Raw genomic sequence first — 13,818 nt, 5'->3', positions numbered from 1 at the left:
TTTTGCTAGGATAATGCAATCGTTTTCTTCACATCTAAACTTAAAAGTTGGGTGAACGCGGACCACACTCCCATGCAAGATTTACGTAGCTCCAGATGCAGAACTCCCATAATTTAATGCTGCAAAGGCCCAGTTGGCTTGTTCTGCTTGGAGGCACTCTTAGTACAAGACCGTTCAAAACTCGACCTTTTCTCTCCAGGCGTTGCATCACAAAGGCCTCATGCAGATTTAAGAGGCAGCAGAGACATCAATACCAAAAGACTGTTTAATTGGCTTCTTCTGCTTGGATTTATTCACACCAATCAAGATTGATACAATTTGAATAAAGAAATAATGCATTGGCATCATGGGCTGGTTCCTTATTAATATCCTTTGATCGACAGGTACTATGATATAATGAGCTTCACAGTCGTGCCAGGACAATGATATATGATATCTTCTTAATTTTTAAGATATATAATAATCAAAATTTACAAATTAATAGATAATTTTTTTTAATAGACCGTCTAATACGAATGCTTACTAATTTATCACAAAATTAATAGATTTAAATTGGATGCCAATTAAAAAAATTTCACGGTGGTTTACACTACTTCAGAGCGTTATTGGCCAGGCTGACAGGAGCAGTAAGGCAACCTTTTTCACTGTTCATTTTGGTTTACAGGAAACTATAGGAACCTAGGAGGGGTTGCTATTATACTCAACAGGGCCTCACCTCTTACACAGACAGTTAATGGATCAGAGCCATGAATTGAACTCATAGTAGGGAAACCAGACGATCGATGTGTCAGAATACTTTGCAATAACTCTCCCGTCTCCTAGTTTAGCGATGCAAACAATTAACTTACTTGATGGGTCTGTTATTTATCGGTCTCAAATGCCAATTACAAGGTATTTATTTATACATGTGAGGGGATAATCTAAATACTCTTTTAAAGTAATGAATATTAATGACCATAAAGATATTTTAATCACTAATCATTTATTATATTTGAACTATAATTTTAATAATATTTATCTTTATTTTCATTAATACAAGATGTTATGAGTAGACCAAGAAATAAAATGGAAGTCAAAGTCAAAGTAAGATGATATCCATGACATCATCCTCATCAGGGTTTAGCTCCTCACTCGACACGTTAAGGCCTTCGGTATAAGGACGGCCGACCTAAAGGCCGGTCGTGTTTGAACGATTCAATACTCCACTTGTGAACAACTGGCCGACACAAAGCCCCGTTGAAATCATGACCCACACCACATAACTCTGTTATATATCCGACCGACCCAAAGGCCGACCGAGTGTATTTAAGCTTAGTGTTCGCTCTCAATATATGGTCGAACGTCTCTATAGTCAAGCGGGCTTAATAAACCTATCTTTCCATTCAATACCAACACTAAGCCCGAACGGTCCTGAAGTTGATTGAGATTTGAGCATATGAGATTTAGTTCTCCACTTCTGTAATATTACATTCAACTTACAGATGTCGTCCTACAGTGCAATACAACCTTCAGTATAAATTAGGCAGTCACAAGATTGGTTGTACTTACGAGTCCGAGCATCTTGTTATCTAATAGTCAGTCTCCCAGAGCTGATCGGACCTGCGAGACTTGGCTCCTCATTGCTTATCAGATCTTCAACATGGGCTTATGAGCATATTGCCGATCAGACTTATGGTTGGTCGTACTTATGGGATTCAACTCCCTCTTCAAAGGGAAAAATATATAAGGTTATTCTCACTACAGAGTCGGTAAGACATAAAGACAGTCGCGATACCCCATTCGTCCAAGGATTATTCTGGGCTCGATTCCAGGAGACAACATTGTCAGGGAATCGCAATAGATTGTCAAATAATAGTTATCCGTCATAAAATATTCTTCGATTACAACATATGCATTCAATGGAACCTTCTTACGAAAGTGACTATACAACTTCTATCATTATTGCAGAGGTTACACGAGACTGTTTATATACATATAACAGAAGATTTCATGGAGAATAACTGTACAAATTTTAAACTGTACAACTTTCATTATTCGACATCTTTTGACACCGAATATTCCCTGTCACCTCATTATTACAGAGTTATGAGAGGTGATATAAAGGAAGGGTTCTCTCCTTTAGAGGTACGCTTTACATACTAAAGCCCAAGATTACTCTCTATTACACTCACTTAATTTTACTATAGTTCTTCTCCACTTTTCGCTCGGTTATCTACTGACTTGAGCATCGGAGGACCTACGTCAGGGACCCCTTCCCTGATTTTTGCCCTAACGTTCTATAAGCTTGCTCTTCGATGTGTGCAGAGAGGAGGAAGGCACTCAGGGAATCCGGGGTGACTACCTGGTCATAACTCTCGACGAAGGAAATCGAAGAATCTAGGTGACTAGGAGATGATGTTATACAATGATTCAGATGAGTCGGGTTAAGAACAAGTTGACCTCTCTCTAGGCGACCAGAGGGAGTCCAGTCAATTGGAGAACATGATTAACATTATTAATCAAATAAATGTTGTAGTCATGTTAGCAACATTTAGGCAATTGGGAAGGCTCTAATCGATTGGGGCTAACCACATCAACAATAGAGGAGAACTATACAAAGGCCCTCGAGGTAGAGCTTTTAAATCACTAATTCATTCAAAATCTTTCATTCATTGTCATGCTCTTATGCTTTCTATTCTATGACACGTTGTAACCTTGCACTTCAATTTTAATTGTCAACACCTAGCGTAACATTTCATTATTCCTTGTGTTGTTAAATATGTTGTAAATTATGCTTATTTTTTAGATTCTTTTTCACTATTCCATGAATGAGATAGAAAACTTATCTAATAGTAAAGGTAGGCTTTGAAGTACCTTAATCTTGTTCAAAAATTGTGAAAAAAAGCTAGCTGGGGATGTGGCTTCTTGGTTGACCACATGTAGACTCCGTTTCACTTATATTATAAGAAACGTCAGTGTCGGGCTAGGAAAAGGGTACTCGACGTTGGCTCTCTGACGCTCAAGTCAGTCACCGGAATAGTAGAAGAATGCGAAGCAACAGTGAAAACATAAGCATGAATAGTGAATATCGTATACCTCCATCGATGCATGGACCCCCTTTATATAGTGCCCCCGTGGATGACGTGCACATTCCTCAAGACGCGAGCACGTTTCCCCAACCAGCCTATAAAAGGACATGTCAGAAAAGTGTCTCTGACACCATACCTTAACAAGGCATGCAAATCCCTGATAAGACAATAAAAGCTTTCGTCGTACGATCCATTTGTTGACCATGCCCTGTTGTCGACTGCATTACCTCTCAAAGGGATATTAAGAGATATGGTAATGGTCCCACGTTCGACTGAGCTGGGTAGATGCTCGGCCGGGACTCCTCTGCTCGATTGACCTCCGTTACTTTTCCCTGCAATGACTTGGTTCAGTAGATTGTTTCCGCTTGACCGAACAAGCGCTTCGACCACCTTAACATTCCTTCGATCCATAATGAGCATATGATGTTCTTGCCATAATGTTCCTAGCCGGACTAGTGTTCTACTCAAACAAGCCACCTGACTGATCGGACACTTCATGCCTGATTGACAATTGGTGTCACTTCCCACTCGGCCATCTTTAGTGGGACCATTGACCACCGCTGATCACCATTGACCTCCTTGACTTGGACTTCCGCGTCGGCTGCTATCTCCACCTTTGACCCACGCTTGGTGGGCCCCCTTTATCACCGCATCATACCTAAAAAAAGAAAATGTGACCCAGTTGACTTCGACAACTGGACAAGTGACTATAAAAGAAAGTCTTAAACTAATGCTAGAGTCACAACTACACTACAATGTGGGCTAACTTAGGAACAACTGAGGAAAGTCGGACAATTCAAAAGTGCTAATCAACTTTTGGATAAGCTAATCGAGTTGCACGAAGGGTCAACTGATTCATGAACTGTAAAAAAGGATTTGCTTCTAAGTCACTCCAAAATATCTAAACAAAAGAGGGTGAAACAGTAAGTCAGCTCCATAACCACTTCAAAAAGATCTTGAACGACATCCACACAATTGACAAGCAAGTCAACAATCATGACTTGATCATATATGCACTTAAATAATTTCCAAGGACCACTTTGTGGATATCAATAGTTGATGCTTATAAAGTATCTAAGGATCTATCAATTATAAAATTAAATGAATTCTTTTGAGATTTTGAACTTTATGAATAGACTAACATTAATCAAAAAGAGAAGGGCATAACTTTGATGGTAGGAAAATCCAAGCTAAAATACAAACTAAAAAAAAGACTGAGTCATAATTCGAGTATGAATCAACATCTGACAAAGTTGACCTATTTTTGAAAGTTGTCCACTTAGTCAAATGGTTGATTCAACGAAAGAAGTTCATCAGGAGATTCATGAAAAAGGAAATCTCTAAGAAGGATTTGACAAATGTTCGTGTTTCGAATGCAAGAAGAAGGGTCATTTCAAAACTGATTGTCCTCTATTAGAAAAAAAAGAACCTGAAAAGAAGGAGAAGAAGAAGAAGAAAGCCTTAAAGGTAAATTAGGATGAATCATTGACCAAGTCAACCTATTGGCATTGACAACGATCAAAGAACCATCAAGCACTGAGTCCAAGTTAGACTACAACTTAGCATCATATTTAAGTCAAATCAACAACTCATAGGAGTCTTTTGATGAAGTAATAGATCCACTTATTGAAAATTATATGCTACTATTTTATATTTGACTAAGACTCTTGCTAAATACAAGTCTAAGGTTAAGACTTTACTTAAGGAGGTCAAAGACCTTAAGGAAAAGACTAACTTAGACTCATTGACTAAGGTTAGTAAAGATGAAACCTCAACTCAAGTGTCAAAGCTTGAGAAAAGAATTCTAATTTGAAAAACCAAGTGAGGTCAACGTTGAACAAATTCACATATGGGTTTAAGTATTTAAATATAATGACTGAGACCAGACATGCTGCATACAATAAGCTTGGACTTGGGTTTAGCTTGAGTCAAAATAATGTTTCTTACTTTACCTTAGTCAAAATAAATGTTAAAAATAAGTTGGCTTTGGTTCCTAAGCCTTACCTAGTCAATCAAGTAAACAATAAATACTATTGGCTATCTAAACAATATAAACATGTGATTAATGCTAATGCTTACCATGTAAACTCAACTGCTAGATTGAAATATATTAGATCTCCAACTTAGGGGAGTCATCTCTTAGATCTCTTAGACTAGGATTGATTCAAACGTGCTTATATTTTTTTTGCTTTCAAAAATATGATTTTAAAATTAATTTCTTATATACTTATCAATATATTTTTTTGCTTTATTTATTTTTGTAAAATAGACTTAACCTAGGCCCTACTATATACACCTATAGATCTAGGCAGTTAATATCTCACAAACACTTAAGGAATAACTTATTTATGTTTTAAAAATATAGAAAGACATGAAATACTTAGGATTGTAGTCTTAATTCCAGATGCTTATATCAGTTCAACGATATGAATTGGGGCTAAAAGATTTACAATAATCAAGTTAAGTAATTCCTACATGTTAACAACTTAGTCTTTATAAGATTAAACTGAACACTTTTACTTAACTTGATCAACTGATTGAAAGCTTCTATCATATAGATATATAAGTTCAAAATCAAAGTTGGACATGTTCGAAAGTTTTTTAAAATAGTATTGATAAAACTTAGATATTTTTCAAAAATATTATTTCATATCATTTTATGATTATAAAATTTTTCTCAATTTTGTGTTTAACTGTAGTATCCGAAACCACTTTATTAATTAAGGATATTTATTGAATTAAATTATAATTTAATTAGAATTTATATTTATTTAATTAAGAGGATTTATTGGATTAATTATAATTTAATTAGATTTCAAATTTATTTAATTAAGGTTATTTATTAGATTAATTATATTTAATTAGAATTTAGATTTAATTTATTAATTTAAATATATAAATTTAGTTAGAGCTTACATTTATGGAATTTAATTAAGGAAATTGTTGGATATAAATATTTATTTTATACCCAAATATGTATATAAAATTTTATAGCCATGCATAATAATATTAAATATATAATTAAATAAAAATAAGAGAAAAATATAAGATTAATATATTATATATATAACGTGTGACATGTAATATATATATATATATATATATATATATATATATGAAATTTAATTCAATATCAAATTGAGTAGGTTTCTATTTTAGGCTTGGTACTAAGTTTTATAAAAATAATATAAATGACTTAGCATTTATAAATCTATAACTTATGAATTTTATATATGTGGATATATATGGAATTATATAATTATGATATAAGTTTCTATTTAGACTTAGCATTAAGTTTTATAAAAATAATATATTGGACTTAGCATTTATAAAATCTATCTAGTATTAAATAAAAGTATACAAACTTATATGTGACTCACGTGTATATACATAATCTATAAAATGCATATGTTGTAAATAATAACTAAGAACTAAAATATTATCACATACAAATTATATATGTATATATATAATTAAGATAATTATGAATATGGATAAAGGATAAGGATAAAGGTTTAGTAGATAAAAATCTAGACCAAATCTTAAAGCCTACACCTTATATAAAATCCTCACCTAGAACACCACTTGTTCTTCTTGTTGCCACCGACCTTAAGGAGATTTTACCACCCTTTGTTTCTCCACCAGTGCTAGAGTTTCAAGGGAAGACAAGGAGTAATAGCTAAGTACTTAAGGCATGTTCTCAACCATGTTATTGTTTTATTTAGCTTCTATGTCTTGTGAAGTTTCGGATTTATAGTTGTTAGGTTTGGTTTTTTTGTGGTGTAAATTAACCTCAATAGGTGAATGAATTTCACTTCAGTGTCTTCTGTTGAAATGTAAGAAATTTAGTTAGTTTTCATTACCAATTTACATAATCCTTTTAGGATCAAAGATGAATTTCATATGATTTTTATACCATTGACTGGCGAATCTGGAATTATGTTGTGACCCTGCTGCTTTTGGTTCTGTTGTGATATAAATTAACCTCAATAGGTGAACGAATTTCACTTTGGTGTCTCTGTTGAAATGTAGGAAATTTAGTTGGTTTTCATTACTAATTTACAGAACACTTTTCGGATCAAAGATGAATTTCATACGATTTTATTCCACTGATTGACAAATCTGGAATTTTGTTGTGACCCTGCTTTTAGTTTTGTTGTGGTATAAATTAGCCTCAATAGGTGAACGAATTTTGCATCAGTGTCTTCTGTTGAAATGTAGGAAATTTAGTTATCTTTCATTACCAATTTATATAACCCTTTTTGGATCAAAGATGAATTTCATACGATTTTTATACCACTAATTGAGGAATCTGGAATTATGTTGTGACCCTGCTGCTTTTGGTTCTGTTGTGGTATAAATTAGCCTTAATGGGTAAATAAATTTCACTTCGGTGTCTTCTGTTAAAATGTAGGAAATTAAGTTATCTTTTATTTTCAATTTACAGAACCCTTTTCAGACTAAGATGAATTTCATATGATTTTTATACCATTGACTGATGAATTTGGAATTATGCTATGACCCTGCTACTTTTGGTTCTGTTGTGGTGTAAATTAGCCTCAATGGGTAAATAAATTTCACTTTGGTGTCATCTGTTTAAATGTAGAAAAATTAGTGAGCTTTCGTGACCAACTTATAGAAACCTTTTCGGATCAAAGATGAATTTCATATGATTTTTATACCACTGACTGACGAATATGGAATTATGTTATAACCTTGCTACTTTTGGTTCTGTTGTGGTGAGTTTTAAATTTTGTTTTAGAGCTTTAGTCATCATGATCTTGCTCAACGAGTTGTTTCATATTTTATTAATTGTATACCCTTAGGAATTAGAGAACTATGTATGTTCAAAATAACTTATAGACCTTGTAAGTTTCAAACATGATAAATGTAGGTTTAAATTCTATTTTAAGATTTATGAATATGAATGTTGCATTACAATTTGGGGGCATGCTTCTAGTTGCTTTCCATTAGAAGATAAGAAACATTCCTATGCTCAAATTACCTTAGAAAACTAGTAAATTTTAGTTTACTAAAAGTAGTTTTAAATTCTATTTTCAAGGTTATATTCATCATGATGTCGCCCTATGATTTCTTCATGTTTCCGCATATCATGTTTTATGTTAGTTCCTCAAGTTCATGTATGTTTAGGTGCCTCAAATGAGTTCACGATTTTGATTTATGTTCTACTTATCATGATGACTATGTATCTATGCTATGTCTAGGTTTCGGATATCTAGATTAGGTAAGTTCAAGTTGCTTCTTGCTCCACGTCATGATATAATACGAACCCCACCAATAAATGTGATGGAACCCGAAACAAAGGTGGATAGAACCCCAAGAACTAGAATTGGCACGAACCAAGCCTACGAAGGAAAGAAACGCCACACCTAGGGGTGATAAGTTTCGATGGGTTGAACGCCATGAGAGTAGACTCGATAAGTTCAGCAAGTTCTTTCAAGAACTAAGAGAGCACACAATCTCACCAAAAACTAAGTTGCTTCATACTAAGATGTCCCTCCCTTATATAATAGGAGTGAACAAGGAAAAATACAAGATAAGTACATGCACAATTAGAGTCCCAATGTTGCATGCCTCATGCAAGCTATCTAGAAACCCAAAACAAAATAAATGCATGCACAATTAGAGTCTCAAGTTGCATGCTTCATTAAACAATGTAAAATACTTAAGTCTTCATGCATGAACAAATTCCTATGCTTTGCATGCTTACTAGCGTTCTTCCATTAAGCGCGGCCAGTCATGGATGGTCATGCCCGATTACGTGGATTAGGTCACGACTAGCAGTTACGATTATCTTGATTTCTCTTTGCTCATAGTCCTCCCAATATTTTTTTATTAACCCATTTAATGCTTCCTTGAAACGCTTTACCCGTAGTCTTGTAATTGGGCCTTCCGGAAGTGATAACTGATCTCTCCTATCTTCAGCCCTTGGGCATACATCATTCTCCCCTTCTTGAAAAGGATTTGTCCTCAAATCATCACCTGCATCAAACGGGGATAAGTCAGCAACATTAAAAGTAGAATGTACGTCATACTCACCTGGTAGTTCAAGTTTGTAGGCATTATCATTGATGCGCTCTAATACTTGAAATGGGCCATCCCCTCGAGGTAGAAGTTTAGAACGATGTTTGTCCGAAAATCGCTCCTTTCGGAGGTGCAACCAAACCCATTCTCCTGGTTCAAACACAATTTTCTTGCGCCCCTTGTTAGCTTGTTGCATGTATTGCTGAGTTCTTTTCTTAATATTCAGTCGTGCTTGTTCATGAATCTTCTTTACGAATTCGGCCTTCTGCTTACCATCTAAGTTTATATGCTCACTTACAGCTAAAAGAATCAAATCTAATGGTGACAAGGGATTGAAACCATAAACAATTTCAAATGGAGAAAATTTAGTCGCAGAATGTATGTTCCTATTGTAAGCAAATTCAACATGAGGTAGACAATCTTCCCATATTCTCAAATTCTTGTTAATGACCGCATGAAGTAAAAAGGACAAGGTTCGATTGACCACTTCAGTTTGCCCATCAGTTTGAGGGTGACAAGTAGTAGAGAGCAACAATTTAGTTCCTAATTTCCCCCACAAAGTTTTCAAAAAATAACTCAAAAATTTTGTATCTCTATCAGAGACAATGGTCCTAGGCATGCCATGCAACCTAATAACCTCTTTAAAGAATAATTCAACTATATGCGATGCATCATCGGTTTTATGACATGGAATGAAATGCGTCATTTTAGAGAATCTGTCTACCACAACAAAAATTGAATCTCTCTCTCTCTCTTGGTCTGGGGTAATCCCAAAACAAAGTCCATTGAAATATCAGTCCAAGGTTCACTAGGTATAGGCAAAGGAGTATACAAGCCATGGGGTTTCAATTTAGATTTAACTTGTTTGCAAGTGATACACTTCTCACAAATTCTTTCCACGTCGCATTTCATATAAGGCCAAAAGAAATGATCCTGTAAAACCCCTAAAGTCTTAGTAACGCCAAAATGGCCCATCAATCCACCACCATGGGCTTCCCTAGTGAATAATTCACGTAACGAACACATAGACACACTCAATCTATTTTCACGAAATAAAAACCCATCATGCCTATAGAACTTACCAAATGCAACCTTATCACATGCTTTGAACACCTCAAAAAAATCAGTATCATTAGTATATAAATCCTTGATATATTCAAATCCAAGTAACTTTATATCTAAAGTGGACAGTAAAGCATGCCTTCGAGATAGTGCATCAGCAACTACGTTCTCCTTTCCTTGCTTGTATTTGATCACATAAGGAAATGTCTCAATGAATTCTACCCATTTAGCATGACATCGGTTCAACTTATGTTGGCTCTTCAAATGCTTTAGAGATTGATGATCTGTGTGAATCACGAATTCTTTTGGCCATAGGTAATATTGTCATGTCTCCAATCCTCTCACCAATGCATACATTTCCTTGTCATATGTGGGATAGTTGAGAGTGACTCCACTCAACTTCTCACTGAAATAAGCAATGAGTCTCATTTCCTGCATAAGCACAACACCTATATCAACACCGGAAGCATCACATTCGATTTCAAAGGTTTTAGAAAAATCTGGTAGAATTAGTAAAGGAGCAGAACTTAGCTTTTCTTTCAAAGTGTTGAAAGCCCTCTCTTGCTCCTCTCCCCACTTGAATGACTCATTTTTCTTGACGACTTTAGTAAGAGGAGCTGCAATATTGCTAAAATCACGAACAAACCGTCGATAGAAGCTGGTCAAACCATGGAAACTCCTCACTTGGCTAATTGTTGTTGGTGTTGGCCACTCTTGGATTGCTTTCACCTTTTCCTCATCCATCTCAACGCCTTTAGTACTAACAACAAAACCAAGAAACACGACTTTCTCCGTACAAAAGGTGCATTTATCGAGGTTAGCAAAAAACTTTTCTTCTTTTAGCACACTCAAAACTAACCTTAAATGTGTAACATGCTCTTCTAAGCTTCTGCTAAAAATCAAAATATCATCAAAATACACAACTACAAATTTCCCTAAGAAAGCACGCAAAATATGGTTCATCAAACGCATAAAAGTGCTAGGAGCATTAGTTAAGCCAAAAGGCATTACTAACCATTCATATAAGCCATGCTTAGTTTTAAAACCAATTTTCCATTCATTACCTTCCTTCATCCTAATCTGATGGTATCCACTCCTAAGATCAATTTTTGTGAACACACAAGAACCATGCAATTTATCAAGTATATCATCAATCCTATGAATTGGATGATGATACTTTACCGTGATGTTGTTGATGGCTCGACAATCCACACACATCCTCCATGTTCCGTCCTTCTTGGGAACTAGTAACATAGGCACGACGCAAGGACTCATGCTTTCTCGAACATACCCCTTTTCTAATAATTCATTAACTTGCCTCTGAAGTTCCTTTGCTTCCTCCGGATTGCTTCTATAGGCAGGTCAATTCGGAATGGAGGCACCAGGTATGAAGTCAATTTGGTGCTCAATTCCTCTAATGGGAGGTAAACCATGCGGAACCTCTTCATGAAAGACCTCCTCGAATTCCTGTAAGAGAGAAACAATAACACTAGGCAAAGAATTGTTAAGGTCGTTAGTGCTCAAGAGTGCCTCCTTATACAAAAGGATAAGGGGCAGCTAATTTGAAAACAAAGTTCGCTTAATCTCACTTTTTTTGCATAAAAAATATTTTTCTTTCTCTCTCCTTTTTTTTCCTTGCCCACTCCTTTTGTCTTTTTCCTCTCATCTTCTTTCCTCTCATTTTTCTTTCCCTCTACTTCTTTTTTCTCAATTTTTTTTCTCTCAATTTTTTTTTCTTTCTTCTTTTCATTTGCTTTTTGTAGTCTCAACTGGTCCTCCATACCTTGTCTTGGAGTCAACGGTACAAGAATAATAGGTTGCCCTTTCAAAGTAAAACTATACTTATTTGTGAGGCCATCATGTATTACCTTTCGATCGAATTGTCTAGGTCTTCCCAACAATAGATAACATGCATGCATGGGAACCACGTCACACAACAACTCATCTTCATATTTGGCAATGGAGATTACTACCAAGACTTATTTTGTTACCTTGATTTCTCCGCAATCGTTTAGCCACTGGAGTCGATAAGGTCGCGGATGTTTCCGAATTGGTAGTGACAATTTCTCCACCAAATCAGTACTTGCCACATTGGTGCAACTCCCCCCATCAATAATAACACTACAAACCTTGTTATTGACAAAGCAACGGGTATGAAACAAGTTTTCCCTTTGATTACCTTCTTCCTCCTTAGCTTGTAAATTGAGAACTCGGCGGGCCACCAATAAGTCTCCGATAACAGCATGTTGTTCATTATCACTGTCCTCTTTTTGTGGCACTTCTTCAATTATTTCATCCTCATCTTCCGACTCAAGTTCACCTTGGACGTTTATTACCATCACCCTTTTGTTCACACATTGACTAGCTATATGACCATGCCCTTGACATTTAAAACACTTGATATCACGAGTTTTGGAGGAAATGAGTTCGCGATTACCTTGAGTAGTAGATGGTGTAGGTTTGGGCTTCTTGAAGGGTTCAAACTTTGGCTTATTTTGAAGTTGTTCCTCCTTTCTTGGAGCTGTCCTCCATGTGCCATGAGTAGTCATTAGTTGTCCCCTCCTAGCCAATCCTCTTCTCTTGAATTGTTCTTCCACTTTTTGTGCTTGGTGGACCATGTCTGACAGCTCAACATAATGCTGTAATTCAACAATATCAGCAATTTCCGGGTTTAAACCATGTAAAAACCTGGCTATGGTGGCTTCCCGATCTTCATCGATATTAGCTCGGATCATGGACAACTCCATCTCCTTGAAATATTCATCCACACTTTTGGAGCCTTGAGATAACCTTTGAAGCCGCTGATATAGGCTTCTATAATAATGGTTGGGTACAAACCTCCTTCTCATGAGCACTTTCATCTCCTCCCAAGTGGACACAGGTTGCTCTCTATTCCTTCTCCGAGTCATCACCACTTGATCCCACCAAACAATAGCATAATCAGTGAATTCAATGGCAGCTAACTTCACCTTTTTAAACTCTGAGAATTTATGATAGTCAAACACCATTTCCATCTTAGTTTCCCATTCTAAGTAAGCTTCTAGGTCATTTCTTCCTTGGAAGGTTGGAATTTTCATCTTAATCCCTCCTAAATCGTTATTTCTTCTAGTTCTGTTTCTATCTCCTCGATGTCCAATCCTGCCTCGATTGTAGTTTTGCTCATCAAAGTCTTCCACAATAACCTCTTTATCTTCTTTGACATCAATCCCTTGGGCATGTCTTCGTTGTGGTCTAGTAATACGGTCTTGTTGATGTCTTCTTGGTGTCCCATCCTCTATCCGATCCAACCTCTCATGGATAGATTCTAATTCCACCCTCATCATCTGCTGCATCTCCCCCATCAATGCTTGTAATTACAGGTTCGGAAGTGGCCTAGCCCCCTCATTTGCTCCATCCTCCTGGTTGTTGGACATGGCTGCAAAATGAAAGAAAACTTCACAAGCACTCAACTCACGTTTGGGTGGTAGCTCTCAATTGATGATATCTCTCAGTTCTTGATCAAACTCTAGAACAAATCAGAATATCACGTAGCAATTCAAAAGATACCATCGAAACTTATAATGGCAGAATTTTAAGAGAAAATGAAAGAGTAGAAGTTTGAGAATAAGGAAAACAAGAAAAGAATTGTTGAAGACAATTTACT

This window comes from Zingiber officinale, chromosome 8A (assembly GCF_018446385.1).
Source record: "Zingiber officinale cultivar Zhangliang chromosome 8A, Zo_v1.1, whole genome shotgun sequence".
In the NCBI taxonomy this organism is placed as follows: domain Eukaryota; kingdom Viridiplantae; phylum Streptophyta; class Magnoliopsida; order Zingiberales; family Zingiberaceae; genus Zingiber; species Zingiber officinale.
Note: the sequence above shows the minus strand (reverse complement) of the source record.